Genomic DNA, 5753 nt, shown 5'->3' with positions numbered 1-5753 from the left:
CATGTCCTACTCTTTGTGACCCCATGGACTGCAGAATGCCAGGCTTCCTTGTTCTTCACTACCTCCTGCAGTTTGCTCAAACTCATATCCATTAAGTCGGTGATGTCATCCAACCATTTCCTCCATCGTTCCCTCTTTCTCCTGCACTCAAATTGTTCCAGCAATAGGATCTTTTCCAGTTAGTCAGCTCTTCACATCAGAGCCCAAGTATTTAAATTTCAGCTTTAGCATCATTCCTTTCAAGGATTATTCAGGTTGATTTCCTTTAGTCTTGACCGATTTGACCTCCTTGCTGTTGAAGGGACTCCCAGGAGTCTTAAGCACCACAGTTTGAAAGCATAAATTCTTTATTTCATGGCCCAACTCTCACATCTGTACATGACTACTAGAAAAACCATATCTTTGACTACATGGACCTTTGTTAGCAAAGTGATGTCTCTGCTTTTTAATATGCTATCTAGATTTGTCATAGCTTTCTTTCCAAGGAGCAAGTGTCTTTGAATTTCATGGCTGCAGTCACTGTCAGCAGTGATTTTGAAGCCCAAGAAAATAAAGTCTGTCACTGCTTCCCCTCTTTCCCCTTCTATTTGCCATGAAGTGATGGATCTGGATGCTATGATTTTAGTTTTTTAATGTTGAGCTTCAAGCCAGCTTTTACACTCTTATCTTTCACCTTCATCAAGAGTTTCTTTAGTTCCTCTTCTCTTTCTACCATTAGAGTGGCAACATCTACTTGTCTGAGATTGTTGATATTTCCCACGGCAATCATGATTTATGCCTGTGATTTATCCAGTTGGCATTTCCCATGATGTACTTGGCATATAAGTTAAAGAAGCAGGCGTGGTTCATTCTCCTTTCCTAATTTTGAACCACTCTGTTGTTCCATGACCAGTTGTAACTGTTGCTTCTTGACTTGCATACAGGTTTCTCAGAAGGCAGGTAAGATGATCTGATATTCTTGTCTCTATAAGAATTTTCCACAGTTTGTTGTGATCCACACAACCGAAGGCTTTAGTGTAGTCAATGAAGCAGAAGTAGATGTTTTTCTGGAATTCTCTTGCTTTTTCTATGATCCAATGGATGTTGGCAATTTGATCTCTGGTACCTCTGCCTTTTTAAAACGCAGCTTGTACATCTGGAAGTTCTCAGTTCACATACTGTTGAAGCCTACGTTGAAGCATTTTTAGCATAACCTTACCAGCATGGCAAATGAGCACAACTGTACGGTAGCATGAACATTCTTTGGCTTTGCACTTTCTTGGGATTGGAATGAAGACTGACTTTTTCCAGTCCTGTGGCCACTACTGAGTTTTTAAAATATTGAGTGCAATACTTTAACACAATCTTTAGAATTTTAAATAGTTCAGCTGGAACAAAGCTAGCTAATTCCACCTAGCTTTGTTTAGAGTAATGCTTCCTAAGGCCCATCTGACTTCACACTCCAGGATGTCTGGCTTTAGGTAAGTGACCACACCTGTTGGGAGCCGCGTTAGGCATTACTGACAAAATAGAGGCATGGGCCCAACCCCCTCTCCTCATCCCACAGTCACGGCCCCAGGATGAAGGAGTTAGATTTTGTGATTCTAACTTGCTCTTTCCTTTCTTCTGTTGAGTTGGCTGGAAAGAATGTTAAGATGCTTATTGTTCTTGAGAGAAGCATGAGAAAGCACAAAGCCTTCTACAGTTGTGCACAGAAAATAATCTATAAAGTAACCATTGACAATTGTTCAAGGATTTTTATAAAGAATGTGCCAGGATGAGCACGTAGGCCACAGCTTGAGGCCATGGGAAGGATTGTTATCTGAGACCTGTCTGTGAGGGAAATGTTTATGGCAAAGGAAGTTTGCTGAGTTTAGGGTTTAGGAATAATTAAGAATATTTAGAAGCCTTTTTAGGAGAAAGGAGAAAATGAAAGATATAAGCATCTGAATGCAGAGTTCCAAAGAATAGCAAGAAGAGATAAGAAAGCCTTCCTCAGCGATCAATGCAAAGAAATAGAGGAAAACAACAGAATGGGAAAGACTAGAGATCTCTTCAAGAAAATTAGAAATACCAAGGGAACATTTCATGCAAAGATGGGCTCGATAAAGGACAGAAATGGTATGGACATAACAGAAGAAGAAGATATTAAGAAGAGATGGCAAGAATACACAGAAGAACTGTACAAAAAAGATCTTCACGATGGTGTGATCACTGACCCAAGCCAGACATCCTGGAATGTGAAGTCAAGTGGGCCTTGGAAAGCATCACTACGAACAAAGCTAGTGGAGGTGATGGAATTCCAGTGGAGCTATTTCAAATCCTGAAAGATGATGCTGTGAAAGTGATGCACTCAATATGCCAGCAAATTTGGAAAACTCAACAGTGGCTACAGGACTGGAAAAGGTCAGTTTTCATTCTAATCCCAAAGAAAGGCAATGCCAAAGAACGCTCAAACTACCACACAATTGCACTCATCTCACACGCTAGTAAAGTAATGCTCAAAATTCTCCAAGCCAAGCTTCAGCAATACGTGAACCGTGAACTTCCAGATGTTCAAGCTGGTTTTAGAAAAGGCAGAGGAACCAGAGATCAAATTGCCAACATCCGTTGGATCATCAAAAAAGCAAGAGAATTCCAGAAAAACGTCTATTTCTGCTTTATTGACTATGCCAAAGTCTTTGACTGTGTGGATCACGATAAACTGTGGAAAATTCTGAAAGAAATGGGAATACCAGACCACCTGACCTGCCTCTTGAGAAACCTATATGCAGGTCAGGAAGCAACAGTTAGAACTGGACATGGGAGGAGGAGCCAAGATGGTGGAGGAGTAGGATGGGGAGAACACTTTCTCCCCCACAAATTCATCAAAAGAACATTTAAACACCGAGTAAATTCCACAAAACAACTTCTGCATACCGGCAGAGGACATCAGGCACCCAGAAAAGCAACCCAAGTCTTCGAAAGGAGGTAGGAAAAAATATAAAAGACAAAAAAAGAGACAGAAGAGGGAGGGATGGAGTTCCGTCCCGGGAAGGGAGTCTTAAAAAGAGAGAAGTTTCCAAACACCAGGAAACCTTCTCACTGCTGAATCTGTGCCAAGCCTTGGAAGCACAGAGGGCAACATAACAGGGAGGGAAAATAAATAAACAATTAAGACCCGCAGATTGCGAGCCCTAGGGTAACTCCCCCAGCGGAGCAGAGCAGATGCCAGCACATGCCACTAGCAAGAGGGGTTTGGGCAGGGAGGCGCGGCACGGGCTGCATCGCTTAGAGTAAAGATCTAGCCTGAATACCCTCAGCGCTATCTGAGCGAAATAATTTGGGCTAGCAAACCAGACTGTGGGATATCTAACACGCGAAAAGCCAGCCCCAACCTAAGACACCACCAGGCCCGCGCACAGAACAAACAACTGAACAAAGGTAGCCGGCTGCAGACCATCCCCCTCCGGTGACAGGCAGCCAGAGCCGGAAGGGGGCAATTGCAGCCCCAGAGAGACATTATCTATAAAACTGTAACCAGGCTTCTTTGCTAACTAAAGCTTCCTGGGGGTCTGGACGGTCAACATCTGCCTGAGAAGGTGCGCCGGTTGTACACCTAGGTAACCGAGCGGCAGGGAAGCGATAAGTTGCAGCAATTGCGCTCCCCAAACACCTCATAACCTGAGCTGCTTGGACCTGGGAAGGGCACAAAACGCAGGCTCAACGGAGTCTGCGCCTCTGAGGACTACCCGAGTGCCTGAACCTGAGCTGCTTGGACCTGGGAGGTGCAGGCAGCCCAGGGCCAGCCACAGATGGTTCCCGGCGGAGCAACCTAGAGCTTGAGCAATGTGGGCAGGGAGGCTACACGTGCCGTGGGCGGGGGCAGACCCAGTGTGGCTGAGGCACTTCGAGCACACGCCAATGTTACTTGTTTGCAGCATCCCTCCCTCCCTCCCCGCAGCGCGACTGAACAAGTGAGCCTAAAAATAAAATAAATAAAAGTGTCCTCCACTGTCCCCTTTGTGTCAGGGCGGAAAACAGACACTGAAGAGACCAGCAAACAGAAGAAGCTATAACAGAGGGAACCGCCTTGGAAGCTACAGGCAATAGATTAAAACCCTATGTTTAGTACCAACTACATAGGAAGGGGCTTATAGATCTTGAGAAATGTAAGTCGGACTAAGGAACTAGCTGAAAATGAACTGAACCCACAATACTCACAACAAAACCAGAGAAAGTCCTAGATATATTTTTACTATTTTTACGATCATTCATTCTTTCTTTTTTTTTTAATTAAAAAAAATTTAAGTCCTGTATTATTGCTTTAATTTTCACTTTTATAACCTATTACTTTGCAAAAAAAAGACGCTTTTTTTAAAAGCAAACTTCATATATTTTTTTTTATAATTTTTTACTTTGTTTTTTTTTGTTTGTTTGTTTTTGCTTTTGTTTTTGTTTTTCTTCTTTTCTTTAACATTGTATTTTTGAAATTCCAAACTCTACTCTAGATTTTTATTTTTAGCTTTTTGGTATTTGTTATCAATTTTGTACCTATAGTTTTTTTTTTTATAATTTCTGTGACTCTTTTTTTCTCTCTGTTTCTTTCTCTTCTTTTATATAACATTGTATATCTGAAATTCCAAACTCTACTCTAGATTTTTAACTTTTGCTTTTTGGTATTTGTTATCAATTTTGTACCTATATTTTCTTTATAATTTTCACAACCTTGTTTGTTTTTGTTTGTTCGTTTGTTCTCTTTCTTTCCCTTCTTCTTTTCTTTAACATCATATTTTTGAAATTCCAAACTCTACTCTAGATTTTTAATTTTTGCTTTTATGTATTTGTTACCAATTTTGTACCTTTAAGAACCCAATCTTCAGTACCCATTTTTCTCTAGGGAGCGAGACTACTGGCTTGACTGCTCTCTCACCCTTTGAACTCTCCTTTTTCTCCACCAGGTCACCTGCGTCTCCTCCCTAACCCCTCTCTACTCTACCCAACTCTGTGAATTTCTGTGTGTTCCAGACGGTGAAGAACACTTAGGGAACTGATTACTGGCTGGATCTGTCTCCCTCCTTTTCATTCCCCCCTTTTATCCTCCTGGCCACCTCTGTCTCCTTCCTCCTTCTTCTCTTCTCTGTATAACTCCGTGAACATCTCTGAGCAGTCCAGTTGTGGAGTGCACGTAAGGAAGTGATTACTGGCTAGCCCACTCTCTCCTCTATTGATTCCACCTCATCTCATTCGGGTCACCTCTAACTCCCTCCTCCATCTTCTCTTCTCCATGTAATGCTGGGAACCTCTCTGGGTGACCCTCACGGTAGAGAAACTTTTCATCTTTAATGTAGACGTTTTATCAATGGTGCTGCATAGAAGGAGAAGTTTTGAAACTACTGTAAAAATAAGACTGATAACTGGAAGCAGGAGGCTCAAGTCCAAATCCTGACTCCAGGGAACTCCTGACTCCAAGGAACATTAATTGACAGGAGCTCCTCAAACGCCTCCATACCTACACTGAAACCAAGCACCACACAAGGGCCAAGAAGTTCCAGGACAAGACATACCAAGCAAATTCTCCAGCAACAAAGGAACACAGCCCTGAGCTCCAAGATACAGGCTACCCAAAGTCACCCCAAAACCATAGACATCTCATAACTCATTACTGGACACTTCACTGCACTCCAGAGAAAAGAAATACAGCTCGACCCACCAGAACACGGTCACAAGCTTCCCTAACCAAGAAACCTTGACAAGCCACCTGTACAAACCCACACACAGCAAGGAAATGCCAC

The sequence above is a fragment of the Bos grunniens genome, chromosome 18 (genome assembly GCF_055505025.1).
Source record: "Bos grunniens cultivar Pamir isolate PY7600 chromosome 18, Bosgru_T2T1.0, whole genome shotgun sequence".
NCBI lineage: Eukaryota > Metazoa > Chordata > Mammalia > Artiodactyla > Bovidae > Bos > Bos grunniens.
This window is presented reverse-complemented; position numbering follows the sequence as displayed.